Source organism: Pelobates fuscus, chromosome 4, assembly GCF_036172605.1.
Source record: "Pelobates fuscus isolate aPelFus1 chromosome 4, aPelFus1.pri, whole genome shotgun sequence".
Classification (NCBI taxonomy): domain Eukaryota; kingdom Metazoa; phylum Chordata; class Amphibia; order Anura; family Pelobatidae; genus Pelobates; species Pelobates fuscus.
In genome coordinates this window covers 102035622-102059743 of record NC_086320.1, presented here as the reverse complement: position 1 = coordinate 102059743, position 24122 = coordinate 102035622, and the positions used below count along the sequence as shown (strand labels likewise).

The window sequence follows — 24122 nt, the reverse complement described above, 5'->3', positions numbered from 1 at the left end:
AATTGTCCTATTTATAGTTAAATCCCCTCTCATAATATTGTAAAGCGCTACGGAATCTGTTGGCGCTATAAAAATGGCAATAATAAATAATAAATAAAGGGACATGATAGGCACCCAGACCACTTCACTGAAATGGTATGGATGCAGTGTCCCATTGCCCCACTGCAATGTGATCTAAAACATTGTAGTGTCAGAGAAACTGCAATGTTTATATTGCCGGGTTATGACTGCATGATTTATACACCAGAACTACTTTGTTAAGCTTAAGTTGTTTGGTGCTTATAGTGTCCCTTTAACCCTACACTGACCCTAACCCTAAAACAGTATCAACCCTAACCTAGCTTTAACCCTTACTTTACCCCTATACAAACAACTAACCATAACTCTACCTTGACACTAACCCTACCCATAATGATACACTCTGCTAATATCAGCAGATGGGTTTCCTAGTTAAAGGAACACTAGAGAGCAAAAAGTGCGACACTGTATTCCTAACGCTATAGTGTCCCTCTGCCTCCTTGGACACCCCAATCCTAGGTTTTGTAAGGATTAAACACTTACCCATTTTCCTCCTCCAGCTACATCATGCCTATTGGGAAACATAATGCACATGTGCAGTGGCACACACATTTGACCTTCCCCATTTGGGATTTTGAAGACGCTGGACATCCTCATGCACTTTATTGAGATTCAATGTTCTGGGAGCCTATTGTGTCCCTTTAAAACAGTATTGTAAGCTCAGCTGGGCAGGGCCCTCTTCACTTACTATTCCAGCATTTTTTGTTAAAATGTGTGTTACTTTCTTCTTTACTTAATGCACAGCACTGTGGAATATGTAACTTTTGTATAAATGTTATTTTAGAGAACCGCATGCTGCCATCTACTGGTTATTTCAGAATTAGAGATCCCAGGTATCAAATGATTGAATGCCTTGTGTGGGCAGAGATTTAACACTGCTTAAATGTTAGGACGTTCCATGCCATCCTATTAGTGTTAAAGCCCACTCTGTGGAAGACGGCATGGAACATCCTAAAGTTGTGAAGGGGTTAAGCGTCCCACAAATTATGCCATGGGGTAGGTCATGAGGTTTAGGAGAGCAGGTAAGATATGTGTGTCTGGAGGAGAACCTTTGAAATTTTTTTGAGAATTCCTGAGAAGTGAAGATCAAGCAGTGCTATGATTTGATTAATCGAAAGGATTTGAAGCAACATATAATTACATCAAGGGGGTTGAGTGATTTTAAAAGACATACTTTATGTTAGAGCATACTAAATTGCAAACTTAATATGTTCTTGAAGACTGCTTATTTACATGTATTAACATATTGATTAGGTATGGAGAAATGGAAGTTAATATGTAGCACAAGACTGATTGTTTTCAAGAGTTACTTAAAGCCACTGAAAATGATGAGAAAGTTATAGAGTTGCGTGCTAAAATGCAGCACAAATTATGGTAGACGTACTAGACATTACATGTAACACCAATAAATGTATGACTGGTGAGATAACACTGTGGCAGAGCTCTAAAGTCTCTCTTTTTTCCCCGCAGAGTATTCAGTAATATATAGCAGCTGACCCAAACATCAGTCGAGACTTGATGAAGGGTGAAAACAGGAATACTTTATTGGGCTCCAATGCATATATTTCTATACAGACCCCTGGCAGGTTTTTGTTAACTAGAACAATGTAAATCCACTTAGGTACCTCTGTGTCTGGGAGATAACTAGATCAAGTACTGCTAACCTTAACAGAATTACCCCAAAAACATAAATGTAAACATCATTAAACCCCACATATAAGGTATCCCACGAGAGCTTGTCTCCAAGAGCCATAACACCATGTACGATATATAATAGCCACTCGGTTAAATGTGTGACCTGCTGAAGATGAATTCTGACCCGAGAAATAGTTCCACACGGCCGGCCTGAGTTGGCAGGTTTTCTCGGAGGATGTACCCTGCACTGTTAGGCGACCTGGTGGTCGGATTTCAGGGCGCTTGGTCTGGTAGTGTCTGTTAAGAGAAGGAAACAGCCATAGCAGAGTAATTGTCAGTTCTTTCTGCTTAGTTCACACAGTCTCCTAACAAGCACTTTGGCAGTTATGTATAAAAAAGTGTTATGTTCTGAAAAGTGGTGTAAAGTAGTAAATGGGGGGCATTCACAATGGAAACAAGTGGAATGGAACTAGCAGGCACATTGCATTAGTGACTCCATCCCTTTTTGTGTTTGGCCCACTTTTGAGAACAGACATTTAATACATAACCTGTATTGTTCAGTGCCTCAGCAGAAGTATCTCTAATATTTTCATTGGGCTCTCCTAGAGCAGCTGCAGCCATACTTGACTTGCCAGTAGCTAGAAGTAGCAGTTTGCACTATGCCCCCTGCTAGAGTACTGCAAGGCTATCAATAGCATGCAAACAGCATTCATACACTAACACTCACACAGCACTTGGCATTCAGAACACTTTGCACTACACACATACAATGAAGCACATACAGAAATATACTGACAGTAGACAAAGGATTTACACTTTACACATACAGAAATTCACATATGCAAATTTACTGTTTGATACATCCTAAAGAAATATTTTCTAAAATGTCAACAAAGGATGTACAAAAGGAAATATGAGCAAGACATTGTGTGGTAATCAGAGCATGTTAGATGCATAATCAATATGACACACAATACAAGACAGATGACAGAATAGCCGTACATTTTGGTATAACTCGAAAAGCTGTAGACCCTGTCACCCGTATCAGACTGGAGTGAATCCTTATAACTATACATTGTCTGTATGATGATGGCCTATAGTACAAGCTTTAACAATGTGTCAAGTTGGGAAAGTTTCCCATATCTTATTTTTTTCATTTGTTGTGACATGTTCATGATACATATAAAATAGTTAATTGGGGGCGGAGCCTAGCTGCAAGAGCGAGCGGTCGCACCAAACGAGAGCTCCGGGCACAAAGCTAAAAATCGGGGGCAAATACCCTCTAAACGGACCTCCAAACGAAGGCCAGGGCCCTCCCAGGTTACCTCCAACGAAATGGGTCGGAAAAATAGGAATACAACCCCGGACAAACCATCCCCAGGGCTTACCATCGGAGAAATGTGGCGGCAGGCGCGAGGCCCAAGCGGACCTAATATGGCGGCGCTCCACGGAGGCTGCTCAGACTTCTCTGAAGATGAATCTGGAGAGGAATATCTGACAACACCTGCAACGAGACAACCCCCACAACAGCTCAAACCTAACCCGGACTCAGCTCCGGTAACTACAGCGGTCTTAAAGCAACTACTGAACGACCTACAAACGACACTGCAAAAGGACATCACAGCGGTGCGAGGAGACCTGAAGGGCCTGACGATCCACATGGGCGCCCTTGAGAAGACATCCATAAGCAACACCAACGATATAGGGGAACTTCAGCGGGCGGTAAATGACCTGCATACAAGACAGCGTAGACAAGAACTTCGCCTCGCGGAATACGAGGACGCTAGGAGGAGAACCAACCTAAAGGTGCGTGGGGTCTCGGAGGCTATACCCGAGGCAGAACTCCCGCGAATAGTTTTTTTTTTTTTTTAATTCTTTATTTTTGCAGTGCTTATAAATGGTACATACTTACAAATGGTACCCCAACGGCATTCCATTTGTTTAGTGCGATACATTTGTTACAGTGGGTACCAGGTGGCCAAAGCACTTTTTGTTTTTGTTTCGTGAGGTATTACATATTAAACAGGCTTAAACATAGATTGTAAGAGCTGATTATACAAGAGTGTCAGACTAGTTGCCTTCACTGGGATGTTATGGCATGTTTCGAGATATAGCTAGCTGCGCGTAAATTAAGTGGTAAGCGTTACGCATAATATCTGCCTTTTACAAAAAGAACATATAACAGCAAAGAGAAAGATCTGTCAGGTAGCAGATTGGCTATAAACATGAATGAAATCAAGAACAACATGGGCGGACTCGAGGGTGGTTCTATATGCAGAGATAAGTAACCTCTATTGCTCCATTTGTGAGCGGGAGCACAGTTTGTTTCACTGTGAGTGTGAGCTGAGTACTCCTTAGGCAGGTATGAGGTGAAGTTACTTAGGTTAAGTCCCTAAATATCGTTTTACCTAGTGGGGGAGCAGGAAAGTGTCAGCCCTGTATTGCTGCTCTGGGCTGGTAGGGTGCGCTAAGGACTTGAAGTAGGAACGATTAAGTTCTGTGTGGGGATTTTAGCGGGTCAGTAATAAAAGAAGTAGTTGGGGGGGGGGGTTAGGCCCTAGGCCGAAGCTCTCGGGTACTACCCGGGTCCCGGAGTGACATGTTACCTCTGTATTTTGTACATCATATTCATAACGGTGACACGCTATGTTAAACTAACATCGGGCTATGTACAGCGATTGCCGAACAGCAGGGGCCAAAATCTACAATCAGTGTGTGGGCTGGGTTCTGTCGTGAAACGGAGCCTTTGGTATATGTCCGCTAGCGCTACTGGTGCTAAGTCCGAAGTTGCCCGTCTATGCGGCATACCGATGCTTTGCTTGGGTTATCAAGGGGCAGGCCGTCGCAGTAGGAGGCCTATAGGTGGTCAGTGAGAGGGTGAGCGCAGGTGTCCGCGGTGAGGCACTAAATGGTGTTATAACTCTGTGGACAGGTCCTATGGGTTCAGGTAGGTTAACAGGTCTAAATGACAAGTCTGGTCTCTGGTAAGTATTCTAAGAGAGGTCACATATCCTTAAGAGTGGTCGGGGAGGCAACCTCAGACGTTAACATTGTGCGTCTTGTAGTAACTGAACAAAAGTATACAATAAGACAGGTAGCAATACGAAAACAATAATAAAACAAATCGTAAGCGAGAGTGTAGGTCTCTGGTTGTGCAATCAGTTATAGATCGAACAGTGCGTCAAATGTCTCGTTCTGCGTCCAGGTGGGCATCTTGGGTGTATGCCATAGGTGTCGGGCAGCCGGTGTTCCAGGTGTTCCTCATGGGATGGTCGTGGGGTCGGACCGCGGTCGCCTGGGATCATTCAGTCCAAGGGCCAGCAACAAAATGGTAGGTGAGGTTCCTTAAGTCCGTCTGTCTCAGCGTGAGTCCGCTGTTATTGCTGTAACGGTTGAGTGTCTCGGGACAAATGTCTCGGAGGTGGCCGGATTCCCCATACGGGAGCTGGAGGGCTTGTTAGGCTGTCGGATGGCATCCTGAGGGAGGCCCCATGCCGCCAGGTGCTTTGTAGCCTCTGGGAGGTCGGAGATTAGATAGGTATCAGACCCGTGCAGCACTTGCAGTTTGCGGGGTGGGCGCCATTGGTACTGTATGTTGCATGCGCGGAGTAAGGTGGTGAGGGGCCTAAGGGTTGCGCGCCATTGCATTGTTCCCTTCGAGAGATCAGTGTAAAAATAGAGGGACATGTCCTCAAAGACATACGGTGTCTTGCCTCTGGTGGCCGCCATTATTGTCATTTTATCCTGGCGTTGATGGAATTTGACGATAACGTCCCTGGGTGCCGTCTGTGGGGCTGTCGTGGGTTTGGGTATGCGGAAAGCACCGTCGATGTTTATGCCCTTGGCCTGTCTTGCGGGGAGAATTGTGCTTACCAGATGCCGGATTAGGTGAGGTACCTCGGCATCCGAGATCGATTCCGCTATACCCCTGATCTTGAGGTTTTGGGCCCGCCGCATGTCTTCCATTGCCGCCATTTTGTGTTCCGCTTGGATGTGTTGCAGCCATAGGGTGGTGATATCTCTCTTCATAGCGGCCAGTTGCTGTGCGTGGCTCGTCGTGTTTCGCTCGACGATATCCACGCGGTCCGACAGGCCTTGGATGTCTCTTTTCATCTCCGCCATGTCGGCCTGGATGCCTCGTCGGAGCTCTGCCAACAGCTCCCTTATCTCCACCTTTGTGACCGGAGCTGAATCCGTTTGTGCCTTGGGTGTTGTCGGTGGTTTTGAAGCGGGTAAAGCCACCTCTTCTTGGTCTGAGAACGGGTCATCGGAATTGGTAAAGTCGTCCACATAGCCCGTGTAGTCCGCCATGTTGGGTTCTAGGGCCTCTTGCGCCCTCCGCCACAAGTCCCCAATACTTGCTCCCGGACGTGTTCCGTCTGCTTTTAGCTTTTTACTTTTCTTCCCCATGTTGTCTAGTTTGTTGGGGCGAACAGCTTGGTCGAGTGGTTTGGTTTTGGGGGGGAATATTTTGTAGTTTTGTGGAATTAGGCCTGTAATGGCACGGAGCTCCCTGAAGATGCGACCGCTCAGCTCGGCTGTTGGCTCCGCCCCCCCAACTCCCGCGAATAGTTGAGCAATTGCTTGCTACTATAATGGCGCCTTCGAACACCATCAACGTTCGCCCTGAACGCGTCTTCAGGATCCCCAAGACACTTAAAGCGCCGACCGAGGCCACCAGGGACTTAATAATTGTCTTTCGCAACACCCGGGACAAATCGACAATCCTCACGGCCCTTCGGGGTAAGACACCCCTTCAATTCAATAACATGACGCTAACCTTTTTCACCGATCTCTCGAACGAGACCCTGGCATGGCGACGCTCCTTCCAGCCGCTCACCACGCTACTCCGCAGACATGACATACTGTATAGTTGGCGGCCTTTCCACACGCTAGTGGTACGGCGGGGAACGGAATCCCACAGACTACAAGACCCAGCAGACTCAGCGCCACTACTGCAGGCCTTGGGCCTACCTCCAGACTCCTTCAACCAGGTAGCCCAACAAGGCACCGATTCGCCACAGCACTCCTGGGACCTGACGAGAATAGTCCCATTCCTACCTCAAGGACTGACGCCCGATCCATATGTAGCAGCCACTACATGAACGGAGACCGGCTAAGACACCAGCCAGAACACTGCTGATCTGGATCCCTGAAACCGACACAAGGCCAGAGAACCACACGTTACCCTTAGTTTCTCACTCCTCAACAGAGAAACCCCCACTGAGCTCCCGTTGAGCCATACCACCTCACTATGGAGTTGGCCTTAAGGCTTTCACCAGCTTTCCATTTGTGTCAAGACGCCTCAGATCCCGATAGGAGACCTCATTTTTTTTTTTTTCTCACCACAGACTCAGACCTCACTGGGACGTTTACAAACTGTATGTACAACTGACCCTCTCAGATCATCTCACTGTTTGTTCTCTGTACTTAGGTTGACCATATCTGGACTGCATAACTAAACGTTGCAAACACCTTCGCCCACAAAACGGTGTATATGCGGAAGTAGCTAAGACCCATTGTATTGCTTGGGGACGCGGGCCAGAATTTGGTTTTCTCCACTGATTACTCTGCTCTAAGGGCATGTTGTTGCTACTTCCATAGCTGCTATTGAGACTCAGACACAGTCGCAGTATAGTCAGACATTTTATTTTATTTCAGCATGTTTATAATTGCTAGCTCACCCAGTTGATTAATGGCAAAGCAAAGTTTCATACCGTATGTTTTATGTTTAGTCACTCAAGATAAGGACAGCTAGGATAGCCGGCATTAAAATCCTCACTAGCTAAATGACTCCACGCACTACCACTCTGCATCTATGTAGATATAGCTAATTGATTTGCATTTACGTTACTTGAATTGTTTATAGCGTGATTATAGCACCGTTCTCACGTACTTATAATTCCGATCTGTGTTTAAAGCCAAATGTTTCAGCTTGATTTCAAACTAAAATATGTGTCGCACGCACTCTAAAGCGAGAGACAACCTGTCATACACACACTGAAGCGAGAGATAACCTGTCACACACACACACTAAAGCGATGGACAACTTACCACACACACACACTAAAGCGAGAGACAACCTGTCACACACACACTGAAGCGAGAGATAACCTGTCACACACACACACTAAAGCGAGAGATAACCTGTCACACACATACTAAAACGAGAGATAACCTGTCACACACATAACACGAGAGATAACCTGTTACACACATACTAAAGCGAGGGATAACCTGTCACACACATACTAAAGCGAGGGATAACCTGTCACACACATACTAAAGCGAGGGATAACCTGTCACACACATACTAAAGCGAGGGATAACCTGTCACACACATACTAAAGCGAGGGATAACCTGTCACACACATACTAAAGCGAGGGATAACCTGTCACACACATACTAAAGCGAGGGATAACCTGTCACACACATACTAAAGCGAGGGATAACCTGTCACACACATACTAAAGCGAGGGATAACCTGTCACACACATACTAAAGCGAGGGATAACCTGTCACACACATACTAAAGCGAGGGATAACCTGTCACACACATAATAAAGCGAGAGATAACCTGTCACACACACACCAAAGCGAGCGATGACATGTCACGCACACACTAAAGCACTGTTCCTATCTACTAATCGTGCTCACCCAACTATCCCGCTGAGGAGTTTATCCTCAACCCATGACAAGAAGCGGACACTACTGAATATACCTGTATATCCCACTGCTTAACTCGATGACCTTCGCTACTTGTAATTCTTTAGAGAGCACAGACGCAGTATAGGTACAACCGTTTCAAATGGAACCTGTTTAATACGCATCTACGTTTACTTGTGTTACTCTGATGTTAGATCGTTTACTTAATATAAAATGAGGCTTCTACATATAGGAGTTGACGAAATGTGTTAGCATGTACCCAATCTGTATATCTATCGTATACTCCCTCCTATCCATTCTGTACCCCTAATATTGTCTGCCTCAACAAAAGAAAGATTGACAAAAAAAAAAAAAAATAGTTCATTGTATCACTATGACAGTACTATACTCTAACACACCGAGCTTAGGATAACAACTTCTAACTAAATGGAACAGACGTATTACCGGTCCTTAGAGTGGCCGGGCTTAACATACAAAAGAGAGAAATCGAAGTCAAATACAAGCCAAGGTTCAGGAAAATGAGAGAGAGAAAACGAAAAAACTATCTGGGCTAAGGAAAGTGGAATAACAGGAAAAAGTATAAACTAGACAAGTACGGATTATAGAAACACTTAAAGTCAAGAACTAGCCTAGGTCAATACGAAAAATAACAGACAGGAACAAGGAACGCACTAAATGGGTACAAGGAATACAGTACTTGTGATTAATTCAAAAGGCTCCTGCAGAATTCAGCTGTATGGAGTAACATTTCTGTAAACACATTAGTAGTTTGTTAAAAGTTGTAAGTTGTAGCTTGCTTATTGGCAGGTAGGTATAGTCAGTAATGTATTATCTGAATTCTGAGTTCATCTTTTTTTTGTTATCTTGAGTTCTGCTTTTTTAAATCCAGCATGCAGTCCTCGCTTATTTCTTTATTGCTGGCAACACAGTTAATGATGGGTGAAAATGTCAAGGAGAAAAAGTCAAGTACAGTCCAGTCCTGCATAGACTTAGCTTAAGATAAAGATGTCATTTTTATAACCGTTTCAAAATATGAATGTACATTTTCCTTAACCCCTTAAGGACACATGACATGTGTGACATGTCATGATTCCCTTTTATTCCAGAAGTTTGGTCCTTAAGGGGTTAAAGTTGATCTTCATAAAATTGGAATTTTCCACATTTAATATACTGCTATCTTCTATTCCTCTCAAACAAGCATAGTGTTTAAAAACCATGGAAATGGGGGGGCGGGCGCGGGGCCGGGCGGTCATGCCAGCAGGCTGCTAGTCACCACGGCTCCGGGGAAACACGACGAATAAAGGGTGAAAACCCTTCAAAAAGCGGCTTGGAACCCCCTGGAAATGCGGGATACCTGACCCTGGAGTGTCCCGGTGCAGCTGGAGCACCTAATATCGGATGGACCGGGTCCTGGTGAGATGCTCCGGGGCAGGGGAGACTGAGGCCTACCCGGGAACAGGGCGGGGTGGACGGCCGCCACCTCACCTTCCGTCCCCGGCACGTACCGAGACCCTTTACAACTCTGGGGCCCCCGGCCTCGTTTCCCCCCCCTTTGGGCCGGCGGGGGTTATCCCGGCCTCCACCAGGCAGACATCACCTCGGCAGAGCTTCTGGGCGACTAACCGCCGACAACCACCACGCGGCCCTCACAAAATGGCCGACAGCGAGGCACCTACTCGGCACACCGCTGAAGGAAGCTCCCACATCACTCAGCCAGGGCTATAACCACCCATGGCATTTAAAAGCAGCCATGACGGGGAGACAGCGGAGACCTGCCATACCGCTGGACAATCACCCCACAAACAGCCTTACACACCAGCAGAGGATCCAGCGCTTACCTGCACTGAGAGTACCCCACTGGAGCTCTCGAGACCCCAAGCGACCAGCTCTTCACAGCACCAGCCTCATCTGGGTGCTGCGACCCATAAAGCAACATACCCGCATTCAAGCACCAGCTGAACACACAGCCGAGAAGGCCTGCAGACACATTAACCCACAGAGGGACCCACAGCTGCAAGGGACGCAGAGATGCGCTATGTGGAACACCTGGGTGCCGAAGAAAAGGACACTGCTCGACACCATCCTCAACTCTGAAACGACAGGTACCCCAGCCCCAGGTGACAGACGGCAAACACGGCAAAGCTGCTGGACCTGCTGCTAACAGCCTTACTCACCCCCACAAACCCTGGCTGTGAACACCTCCAAATGGACACATCTCCTACAGATAATTAGCGCAGTAATTCACATAATATGCCATAACCTACCTGGTGGTAAATGTTTAACTCACCTGTGTAATCCTTCTTAAATAAGCTGCTGATACCAGTGAAACTATTGTTACTCTTAATAATGTTACCCAAGCATAATTAACATAATTTAACTGACGTTGCTCAATTCTCAGTAATTTAATCACATGCATGTTTAGCGTAGAATATGTAATACGACTACTGAAGTTACAAAGCTTAACGAACACTCGACATGTACTAGCTTAAAACTTAAACGTTGTTCATTTGTTGTGCTTTTCAAACTCTTTAAGCAAAGTTCTTCATTACGGTATAACTCTTTACTTTTAAAAAAAAAAAAAAAGTGTGCAAGATCTCATGTCTACCCCTATGTTCGAATTGTACCTAACGTGCTAGAGGAATGCCTTTGGGGTACCTCATAAGCAATTGTTATCACTGTGCGCACTTCAAAAATAAAGAATTAAAAAAAAAAAAAAAACATGGAAATGGCTGTTATTGAAAAAAAACAAAACAATTTAAAGCAGCAATCCCAAAAAATTTCTTTACATAACTCATTTTTTTTTTTATTCTTTATTTTGGGTGTGCACGAAATGAACAAGTCGCCGGCGTGCGCCACAACAGCGATATCCGGTAGAATAGGTGAACATTGGTATTACATGTCATGGCATTCGATATACAGGCACATTTTTATAATATTAATATGATCTCTAGTACAGTGGTTTAGTTTCACGTTTGGTTTTAAGTATGCTAGCTTACTGCACATGTCCTGGAGAAATAGGTAGAGGAGAAAACAAAAGAGGAAAGCATGGCGTGTGCAGCGAATGTACATATAAGATTATTCTGAAATTTTATAAGATATAACTGGCATTTTAGATATATATTGAGGTGTTGAACAAACATATAACAACATTCAGCTTGGTTAAGTAGTTAGCGTGATATAGCTCAATGGTAGTGAACTGCTTAATTTATATAGGTAACCTGAAGTGTGTTAGTAACTGTGATAAGCACACAATATTGTCATCCTTACCTAGGTGCTATGAGTTTTTGCTCACATGTAACTTGTAATGTTATAGCGGGAGGGTTGAACTCCTAGGGTGTGATACCTGGCTAGTGGGCTTGGTGTCCCCATAGTGGTAGCCTATGGTTGTAGACCGGGTTGCACATTGTATGGTTATAGTGTGTTACAGGAGGTTTACATTCCCACCAGGGTAATCTACAGTATGACAAGCGTTATGTGTATCATGGACATTTCTGACAGTTTATAGTACCTTGGATCAGAGGGTTATGCTAGCTGCCAGTACTATCAGTGTAACACATTGTTTGCATAAATACTATTTTAGATGGTTAGCGTCTTCGTCTTATATGAATATGAGAGTCCCACAACGATGGGCCAGTGGCTGCAGAGTCGGTGTGGCCCACTGTGCCCGTCTCGGTGCTGGGCATCAGTGTTTCTTAGCGGCTAGCCGATTCCTTTGTTGATGCGCTGCACGGTACGTCCTGGGTCATCTGCAATGTTTTCTGAGCGACGGGAGCAGGCCCGGACTGGCCATCGGGCACACCGGGCAAATGCCCGGTGGGCCGCGGTGGCCATGGGCCGAGGCCGGCAGGGGAAGGTCCCAGGATCTCCCCTGCCGGTCTATGCAGGGCCGGCACTATCCGAGCGCCGGCCCCGCTGTTTTCAATGAAGGGCCGGTGAGGAGATCATAGATCTCCCTCACCGGCCCCCTTGGAGAGACCTGCGGCTGGGGAGGGAGGTAGAGGACCCGGCGGAGCTCTATCTTGCAGCTCCGCCGGGTTCCTCTCGCGAGATCCGGCGCGTTGCCATGGCAACGACCGGATCTCGCGAGAGTGAACTCTAGCCCTCAGGCTAGAGTTCACTCACCACTGGACCACCAGGGATGGTGTCGGAGTGCCGGTCCCCCCCTCCCACTCACCAGCATGCCGGTCCCCCCCTCCCAGGCTAAAGGTAAGAAGGGAGGGGGGGACATAATGCATACTTTTTTATTTTATTTTACCCCCCCCCCCAACACTCAATCCCTTCTAACATTCACACACAGCACACACATCACTATCACACACAGCACTCTCACTCCCATCACACACAGCACTCTCACTCCCATCACACTCAGCACTCTCACTCCCATCACACATAGCACTCTCACTCCCATCACACACAGCACTCTCACTCCCATCACACACAGCACTCTCACTCCCATCGCACTCAGCACTCTCACTCCCATCGCACTCAGCACTCTCACTCCCATCGCACTCAGCACTCTCACTCCCATCGCACTCAGCACTCTCACTCCCATCACACACAGCACTCTCACTCCCATCACACACAGCACTCTCACTCCCATCACACTCAGCACTCTCACTCCCATCGCACTCAGCACTCTCACTCCCATCACACTCAGCACTCTCACTCCCATCACACTCAGCACTCTCACTCCCATCACACACAGCACTCTCACACCCATCACACATAGCACTCTCACACCCATCACACATAGCACTCTCACTCCCATCACACACAGAACTCTCACACACATCATCCACAGCACTATCACACTCGGCACTCTCACACACATCACATTTAGGACTCACACACACATCACACTCAGCACTATCACAAAACACATCATACACAGCACTCTCACACACATCACACTCAGCACTCACGCACATCATCCACAGCACTATCACACTTGGCACTCTCACACACAGCACTCTCACACACATCACATTTAGGACTCACACACACATCACACTCAGCACTATCACAAAACACATCATACACAGCACTCTCACACACATCATACACACATCACACTCAGCACTATCACAAAACACATCATACACAGCACTCTCACACACATCACACACATCACACACAGCACTCTCACACATCATCCACAGCACTATCACACTCGGCACTCTCACACACAGCACCCTCAGCACTCACACACATCACCCTCAGCACTCACACACATCATCCACAGCACTATCACACATCATCCACAGCACTATCACACTCAGCACTCTCACACACATCACACTCAGGACTCACACATATCGCACTCAGCACTATCACAAAACACATCATACACAGCACCCTCATACACAGCACCCTCACACACATCACACACAGCATCCATCATACACACATACTGCACCCCTCACATACACACCGAACCTCCCCAACACACTGCACCACACACATACACAATACTTCCATATATCTATATATATATATATAAATATAAATATATATATATATATATATATATATATATATACACACACACACACACACACACACACACACACACACACACACACACACACTACATTCCTGACATACACACTCTGGATCCCCTATACACACACTAGATTCCTTGTAAGCAAACACATACTACACCCCTAAACACACACTCTCTACAAACACTACATCACATATACACACACACACACACACACACACACTATAGCCTGTATGCACACACTTGCTACATCCCCTATACACACATTCTTTACAGACCCTAGCCACATATGCACTACATTACACCACAAACACAACACGACTAAAACCGACCTTATTACACAATACCACACCACAATCAGCTCACTCTATACAAACACACACAATCCCACAAGCAGGCTCCAAACACAGCACGATACTCTTTCCTGGCATTTTTGTCTCCTGGTATCCATTTATAGAGACACCAGAGACAAGTTGCAAGGAAACACAGTGCAAGCATGTTATTAAATTTGCTTGCACTGTGCAGAACAAATACAGGGCTTTTTTCTCATGCTAGAGCTCTTAAGCAGAGCTCTGCGCATGGTCTGCCCTGGCCTGCACTTTGAGAAGGGGGCGTGTTTGTCGTTAGTGACGACAAAACACACCCTCTCTGCACCGCCCCTTCTTAGTGGGCCGCTGTGATAAAAAAATGCCCGGGCCGAATTTTTATCCCAGTCCGGCCCTGGACGGGAGCGAGGCGAGGCACCCCTCCAGCCCCAGGTCTTCACTAAAGCCGACATCTTCAGGCCGCTGTCTCGGGGGGTCAGTAAGTCCCAGACCTCCTCCCCTCTGGGGGAACAGGAGGCAGTGGTGGACCTGCGCTGCCATCGGCAGTTTGCCTTCCGTCTGCATGGTTGGTGCGTAGTGGTAGAGCCACTCTCCCGGGTCTCCGGACGGTGTCTGGCATCCCCCCTCTGGACCGGGGGGGTCATCCCGGTCTGCACACACGCAGCAACTCCTGTCATGTTATGACACGCGGGGCCGAAAACTACCACCCTGCTATGGAAAACTCTCCGGCGGTATTCCCCAAAATGGCCGCCGCACGCCAGCCACATGTGTGACTTACCGCAGGAGAAACCATCCAACGCCATCGGATCAACACAGCAACCTGCCCTGGGGATTACATTGAGCAGACTAAGGGGATGCTAACCACACATATATCGGGTGGGAGAAGGAAACAAAACAAAAACCTTTGCGCCTGTGGAGGTCGCCATCACTCTCCTGGGGCCCATTTTATCTGCCTGGAGGACGACTTCAATGGCTGCACCTGCAACCATGTATTTTCTGTGAGGCGCAACGCAACAATTATTTCCCTGACTGATATGCCTCCCTCAGAGCAAACAGCCTGCCAGCACTGAGTATGGACTAAACGAACCCAAGCAGGTCCACTAACGCACAGTCCAATCGGAATATCAGGACTTTACAAGATCTAAATCCCACGGAGGTACCACCAGTGCATTGCAGTTACCACCATGCCCTTACTCCGCCGGCTGATTTGCACCAACCCTGGCATGGACTGTTCGCGCCACATTACCCACTCGGATGACTACCCTTACAACCCGGAAAGTACCTAGTGACCATGACACCCTGCCCGAGCTGAACCGCATTATTTAAAAACAAAATAAAAAATTTTTAAGCATTATTCTCTTGGCTGGACTTGGACTATAACCACCATAACTACCATCCGGGGACCAATACACATGGAACCTGCTTATTCCCAAGTTCCCCACAGGGGCACCTCCTGCAGAAATAACCAATGGTTATATATGTCATGTCACTATATATGTCTATACATGTTCCTAGCCTAGTAACCAATGGCACTCTAACTGCCTCCCTACCTAGCACTACATGACCCTGAGCCCTAGTGCAGACCATATGTTGTTTTATGCATTTTTGTCATAGCTAAACGTGTACCTCACCTGCTCACATGAGCTAAACAGGGGAAAATACTTGAAAAGCGACATCAATATACATATATATTAAACAAGCAGTAGAACCTAATGCCTAGCTAAGATACCATGTTAAAATACTTGTTCACCCAAGGAAGGTTAGCATAATAAATCAGATTAGCAATGTTTTAATCTCTAGAATTAATACTCTGTTATTTCATATTATATTATCTTGTTTGACCTAACTTTGTATCACACCTTTTCTGATAAGCAGATCTGGAGACACTACTTGACAAACGATAATAATACATTTAAAAATGTGCAGTATCTTCTAATGCCTACCCACGGTACCACTATGTTTGAATAACAGCTTACCCTAGCTGTTGGGGCATTGTAAGCCTCTGTTCTATCCTTGGACAAAAAAAATAAAGAATAAAAAAAAAATAAAAAAAATTCCATTGTTGTATTATAGAGGAGGTATATAGGGCTGTATTATAGAGGGGGTATGTGGGGTTGTAGTATAGAGGGGGTATATGGGGTTGTAGTATAGAGGGGGTATATGGGGTTGTAGTATAGAGGGGGTATATGGGGTTGTAGTATAGAGGGGGTATATGGGGTTGTAGTATAGAGGGGGTATATGGGGTTGTAGTATAGAGGGGGTATAGGGGGCTGTATTATAGAGGGGGTATATGGGGTTGTAGTATAGAGGGGGTATATGGGGCTGTAGTATAGAGGGAGTATATGGGGCTGTAGTATAGAGGGGGTATATGGGGTTAGTATAGAGGGAGTATATGGGGCTGTAGTATAGAGGGGGTATATGGGGCTGTATTATAGAGGGGGTATATGGGGCTGTATTATAGAGGGGGTATATGGGGCTGTATTATAGAGGGGGTATATGGGGCCGTAGTATAGAGGGAGTATATGGGGCTGTAGTATAGAGGGGGTATATGGGGTTAGTATAGAGGGAGTATATGGGGCTGTAGTATAGAGGGGGTATATGGGGCTGTATTATAGAGGGGGTATATGGGGCTGTATTATAGAGGGGGTATATGGGGCTGTATTATAGAGGGGGTATATGGGGCCGTAGTATAGAGGGGGTATATGGGGCCGTAGTATAGAGGGGGTATATGGGGCCGTAGTATAGAGGGGGTATATGGGGCCGTAGTATAGAGGGGGTATATGGGGGTTAGTATAGAGGGGGTATATGGGGCTGTAGTAGAGGGGGTATATGGGGGTGTAGTATAGAGGGGGTATATGGGGCTGTAGTATAGAGGGGGTATATGGGGCTGTAGTATAGAGGGGGTATAGGGGGCTGTATTATAGAGGGGGTATATGGGGCTGTAGTATAGAGGGGGTATAGGGGGCTGTAGTATAGAAGGGGTATATAGGGGGCTGTATTATAGAGGGGGTATATGGGGCCGTAGTATAGAGAGGGTATATGGGGGTTAGTATAGAGGGGGTATATGGGGTTGTAGTATAGAGGGGGTATATGGGGGTTAGTATAGAGGGGGTATATGGGGGTTAGTATAGCGGGGGTATATGGGGGTTAGTATAGAAGGGGTATAGGGGGCTGTAGTATAGAGGGGGTATAGGGGGGCTGTATTATAGAGGGAGTATATGGGGCTGTAGTATAGAGGGGGTATATGGGGGTTAGTATAGAAGGGGTATATGGGGGTTAGTATAGAAGGGGTATAGGGGGCTGTAGTATAGAGGGGGTATAGGGGGCTGTATTATAGAGGGGGTATATGGGGCTGTATTATAGAGGGGGTATATGGGGCTGTAGTATAGAGGGGGTATATGGGGGTTAGTATAGAGGGGGTATATGGGGCTGTAGTATAGAGGGGGTATATGGGGCTGTATTATAGAGGGGGTATATGGGGCTGTATTATAGAGGGGTATAGGGGGCTGTAGTATAGAGGGGGTATATGGGGCTGTATTATAGAGGGGGTATATGGGGCTGTAGTATAGAGGGGGTATATGGGGCTGTATTATAGAGGGATATAGGGGGCTGTAGTATAGAGGGGGTATATGGGGTTGTAGTATAGAGGGGGTATAGGGGGCTGTAGTATAGAGGGGGTATAGGGGGCTGTAGTATAGAGGGGGTATATGGGGCTGTATTATAGAGGGGGTATATGGGGCTGTATTATAGAGGGGGTATATGGGGCTGTAGTATAGAGGGGGTATATGGGGCTGTAGTATAGAGGGGGTATAGGGGGCTGTAGTATAGAGGGGGTATATGGGGCTGTATTATAGAGGGGGTATATGGGGTTGTAGTATAGAGGGGGTATATGGGGGTTAGTATAGAGGGGGTATATGGGGTTGTAGTATAGAGGGGGTATATGGGGCTGTATTATAGAGGGGTATAGGGGGCTGTAGTATAGAGGGGGTATATGGGGGTTAGTATAGAGGGGGTATATGGGGCTGTAGTATAGAGGGGGTATATGGGGGTTAGTATAGAGGGGGTATATGGGGCTGTATTATAGAGGGGATATATGGGGCCGTATTATAGAGGGGGTATATGGGGCCATAGTATAGAGGGGGTATATGGGGGTTAGTATAGAGGGGGTATATGGGGCTGTAGTATAGAGGGGGTATATGGGGGTTAGTATAGAGGGGGTATATGGGGCTGTAGTATAGAGGGGTATAGGGGGCTGTAGTATAGAGGGGGTATATGGGGGTTAGTATAGAGGGGGTATAGGGGGCTGTATTATAGAGGGGGTATATGGGGCTGTATTATAGAGGGGGTATAGGGGGCTGTAGTATAGAGGGGGTATATGGGGCTGTATTATAGAGGGGGTATAAGGAGATATAGATATTTGGAGTATGTGAAATTGTTTCCTTAGGTTCCCCAGTAGCAGACTACTGTGGCCCGCCCTCCGCTGCTGATTGGTTCGCTGCTCGTGTGACGTCATTAGCCATACTCCCTGTCCGCTCGTGTCAATACTAATCACGGCACTGCTTCAAAATGTAACCGGGTACCTCCTCCCCCTCCACCCTCGGAGATCCCGGAACCGATAGGAACCTTACCCGCTATCTGCCCGTGCCAACTGCAGTACTCGGGGTCCGCCCACACACCCGGCCGAGAACGGGGAGAGTTAGTGTACGGTAACCAGGCAACGGCTTCATGGAGAAATGGGCGTGTCTTTATAACGTCACAGCCAATCACTTCCCGCACACAGACCAGCGCGTGCTGCCTGGGCCAAGTCTGTGCCAAGTCTGTGCCAGGGCAGGAGGCAGGCTGGCACTCCATAGGCAGTAATATATTGTCATGGTTAAAAAAAAACATAGCAAACATATGATTATACACCTATAGCAAATATAATAGTGCGGTTAAAGATTGTGTGTAAAGGAATGCTATATCACTGAGAAATCATTGCTGTCCATCTGTTCTAACTAATGCTATAGGTAACTCTGCAAAAACTAATGCTATAGGTAACTGCAAAAACTAATGCTATAGGTAACTCTGCAAAAACTAATGCTATAGGTAACTGCAAAAACTAATGCTATAGGTAACTCTGCAAAAACTAATGCTATAGGTAACTGCAAACACAAAACAATTTAGGTTTAAAAAAAATGGAGCAATAGGAGGCCTTGAATCTGAAGCGTTGAGCAAAATTCTGAATTCAGCGGAAATTTATCAAGAGCAGAATTGCCCTAAAGCGGGGTGATCCCGAAATGGCGATACCCACTGATCTTCCTAAAGGACGACTGTCACCGCAGAACTATTTTTAATATAAAAATCCATTCGTCAAAGTTTGAAAGGAAATAGTTTTGTAAACTGAAGTATTTGTTAAAAAAAAAAAAAAAAACTCATATCTGCTCAGGATACTTCAGCCTTGGATCAGATAGTGTTAGTAAACCGACAGTGTATATGGTTTTCCCTGCTTTATTACTGGCACAGACTAAAGACTAACTGTTTTCAAAGACTTTCTGACCCAAGGAGCATGTATATGGTTGGACACTCCTGTCATATACTAAAGGTTTTTAGCATGAAAACAAGTTTTTCTCTTTTTTTTTTTTTTTTTTTTTTCATTTTAACATAATTAAAAAAATATATATATCCTTTCAAAACTATTTGGAAGCCTGACCATTACACTTATATGAGCTTGTTACACCACCTATACCAAAACCATTGGCATTAATAATGAGTTGCAACCCTCACCCTTTTGCAGCTAAAACAACCATTACATTTCTGGGGAGGCTTTCAACTTTTTGATTGTGTCTGTGGATATGAGTGCCTGTTCTCCCAAAAGAATATTTCTGAGGTGAGATGAGACTGTCTGACCTGCATTTGGCCTTCTAATTCATATCAGTGGTGCTCATCGCAGTTGAGCTCTGTACAGGCCACCTGAGTTCTTGCACACCTAACTCATCAAACCCTGTCTTCATGCACCTCTCTCTTTGTGCACATTCATTCTGAAACAGGAAAAGGTGTTTCCCAAATTGTTACCACAAATTACCCACTTGTCTAAAATATATGTGTACCCTGTAGCATTACGATAACCCTTCATTGGGACTAATGGACCGAGCCCAAACCCTGAAAAACAGCCCCTTCCTTTACTAAACTTTACAGAAGGCACTATGTGTTCGAGTAGGTCGTCTTCGACTGGTATCTGCCACAACCAGGTGTGACGATTTCCCCTCGCCACTTGGGCCTAGAGAGGACTGCTTGCCCGCCTCTTGCCCTGTGACTATGGACCCTGGGAGATTTGGCCCGTTCAATTCAGTATGGTAGGAGTTATGTATTTTTGTATCCTTTTGTGTTTTACTGGTAACATGTGCTCAATGGAGTCTGCCTCTATCCCTGGATATAATTGGATTATTTTCCCCATTGTCTCCAGGATAGAGGGCATGTAAAACCGGTTTGGGCCAGATAGCCATGCTGCCAGCCAGGCCCCAAAAGATACTTTACTAACTTCTGAACCCCTGGTCTGATTCATGCCATTTTTTGATATGTTTTAGAAGTTATGAATATGCTGTAAAAAGTATATTTTTCCTGCCTGTGAAAAATTACATTAACCCAGTGTGTTCAGTAATTATATCACAGGCAGAGGGGAGGATTTTATGTGCTTGTGCTGGGTGTGCCTTCTGTTTTACTGTACGGCATTGGTTACATGTTGTCCCTCCCTGTGGGATGTCCCCTTGCATGGGGACTTGCATAAACGTCTGTGTGTGTTAATTAAAGTCAGATCATCTTGAACCTTTCTTGAAGCCTTGGCTCATGTTTGGGGGAAGGGATACCTACACTCTGGGGATTGCTATAATCACTATACTCCCCAGGGTATGATCACTAAACTCTGCTAAGAGCTTGTTCCTGCTCTCTGGGGAAAGAGAGGTTCACCCACTGGAAGCTGGATCCTGGCATTGAGTCCAGGGTGGGTGTAGACGGCGAGACCCCGGCGCAGCTGAATCGCTGGAAGTGGGGTCCGCAGTGCTGATGGTGTCGGTTGGAGTGCTTGGAGTCCTCAGCGAGCACTAGGAGCATCGATTGGCGGAGGTACTCAGTCGGAGTGCCAGCGTTCCGTCACACCAGGTACTTCCATCAGACTGACAGATAGTAAAGCACGATACATCATTGCAGAAAACACATGTTCACTTTTCCAAAATTCAACATTTCAGCTGATGTTTAATATGGTTAAATTTCATGTGAGGCTTGAGTACAGCTGCCTGGCCATGTTAACCTATTTCAAGAGGCTTCTGAAACACAATTCCTGTGCCGAAGTTGCTTCCAGAGACTATTAGGAACACTAATGGTCCAATGAGTTCTATCTATCTCTGTTAAGAAGTGAATAGCACATCAATATCATCTTCTTTTGGGGCTTAGATGCTACACATGATAGCTCAGAAAGGGGAGAGGGGTGACCTATTTTCTAGTATTCCCTGAGTCATCCCCATCCTCAACAAACATCACCGCACTTGTATGTAGTAGAATAGGGCCGTGTTGGGTAGTTCATAGTGTTTAAGTATGTCTTTAAGGTTTAACAAGATGTTGCTGTTACATATTTGGTATAGGTGTAGTACACCCCGTGTTTCCCATATTTTGTGTTGATAGGCTGGGATTAGGTAGGACAATGATCTCAGCCGTGTTGCCAGGGAGAGCGGGGTCTGGTTGGTCCCATGTTCACACTAGTAGTTGGGTCATTGGCAATATGTCTGGGCATTTTGGTCTGTTTTTCACCAAAAGATGGTTTTCAGCTCGCCTGGGGTGACCCAATGAGATTCTGGATGTACCCATTTGGGGGCTTCCACGGATATGTGGGTCTGGACCATGGAGCTCAACAGGCTCGCTCTGTAATAGTTGGACAGGTGTGGGAATCCCAATCCCCAGTTAGCCACTGCCTGCTACAGTATTTTCGTGGACACTCTCGATCTGTCATGTGTTTGTTCAGCATAGCACAAGCAAATAATATGACATGCTTTTTTGTGTGTGATGGTAACTTGTCTCTATAGTGGAATACCAGAGAACAAAAGAGGGACAGGTTAGGGAGAATGTGTTGTATGTGTGTAAAGGGAGTCTGCCTGTGATTTTGTATGCGTCTGAAAGTTGCTTGTGAAGTTGCATTATGGTGTAGACTTTTTGCGGTGTGTGTGGAAGGCTGCTTGTGGGGTTGATTGTGTGTGGTGTGTGTGAGGAGATTTTGTATGGGTTTGTGTTTCTGTGGATGGGGCTGTTTGAAGTGTAATGTGGGTTGAGAGGCCTGTTAGTGGTGTGGTATGTGTGGAGAGGAGTTGCAGTGTGCCTGTGTGTCTGGAGCATAGGAGCTGTAGTGTATGTGGCTGTAGTGAGTTGGGGATGGAAGCTGTAACCAGTGCCTCTGAACTCTTCCTGCTCAACTCCCTCATGCACCCAGAGGTGTTGCTGAAGCCAGTATATGACGTAATTCTGGCTCCCAGCATCACTCAGCAGCGCGCGAGGGAGTTGAACAGGGAGATTACAGCTCTCTCACCGCATGCATTGACCAGCCGCCCATCCACCCTGCAACACAGGAGGCCAGCAGGTGCCAGTCAGCACATAAGACCATCAGCCAGTCCAGCAGCTGCCAGACAGCCCAGGAGAGAACCCAGGAGGCAGCAGCAGCCCCACTGGACCCCAGGGAAAGAATCCACTCAAGCTCTCCCAAAGGTAGGGAGGCTGGGTGGATTTTAATTAATACAAAAAAATAATAATTGGTGAGTGTCTGAGGCAATGTTTGTGAGTGTGAATCTGTCAGTATCAGGTTGTGTGACAGTGAATGTGTGTGTCTGCCAGTGTATGTCTGTTAGTGAGTGTGTCTGTCAGTGATTGTGTATGCCTGTCAGTATATATCTGTGAGTTTGTGTCTGTCAGTGAATGAATGTGTGTCTATCAGCACGTGTCTGTCAGTGTATGTCTATGTGTGTATCTTTCAGTGTATGTTTGTCTGTCAGTGAATGAATGTGTGTCTGTCAGTGTGTATATATGGTGTGACGGAACGCTGGCACTCCGACTGAGTACCTCCGCCAATCGATGCACCTAGTGCTCACTGAGGACTCCAAGCACTCCAACCGACACCATCAGCACTGCAGACCCCACTTCCAGCGATACAGCTGCGCCGGGGTCTCGCCGTCTCCACCCACCCTGGATCCACGACCAGGATCCAGCTCCCAGTGGGTGAACCTCTCCTAAATCCAGAGAGCGTAGCAGGAACAAATCAACCTATTGCAAGAGCTTACTCTGGGGAGTAAGTGATTATAGCAATCCCCAGAGTGTAGGTATCCCTTCCCCCAAACATGAGCCAATGCTTCAAGAAAGGTTCAAGATTATCTGATTTTAATGGCCACACACTGGCTTTTATGCAAGTCCCCATGCAAGGGGACATCCCACAGGGTGGGACACAGTACAACCAATCACAGACAATACAAACAAAAGATAGCTTAGAATGGCGTTCAGATCACATACATACAATTCAATCGCCATGGAGCCAAAGTCTTTTCCATAGTCTTTCGTTACACGAATAGGCTCCATGGCATAGCTATCTGGGGTAGCACTACCCACATACTGAAAGTCAGAAATATGCAGAAATACACAAATAAACCTTTCTGCAGGGGAAAATACAGCTATCAGCACAGGGGCCATAGTCGGAAGGCAGGAGGCTAGCCAGTAGTCCCCTCCAGGCACAAGTGGCGAAGGGCACTTCGTCACATATGGTGAGTGTGTCTATGAGTGTGTCTGTTAGTGTGTATCTGTCAGTTAGTGTGTGTGTCTGTATGTGTGTTTCTGGGTGATTGTGTGTGCCTGTCAGTGTGTAAAATCAGTGAGTGTGTGTTTGTCAGTATATGTGTATCTCAGAGTG

At 46.3% G+C, this 24122-nt stretch overlaps 1 protein-coding gene across 1 annotated transcript in view; it reads right to left on the bottom strand.

Annotated features, from left to right (window-relative positions):
• Positions 1–18885, bottom strand: part of CCDC178 (coiled-coil domain containing 178) — a 418122-nt gene extending 399237 nt beyond the window's left edge. The window contains exon 1 of the mRNA XM_063451434.1: positions 18833–18885. The gene's annotated coding sequence lies outside the window, so the exon portion shown is untranslated. The remainder of the gene's footprint in view (positions 1–18832) is intronic.
• Between the last annotated feature and the right edge of the window lie 5237 nt (positions 18886–24122).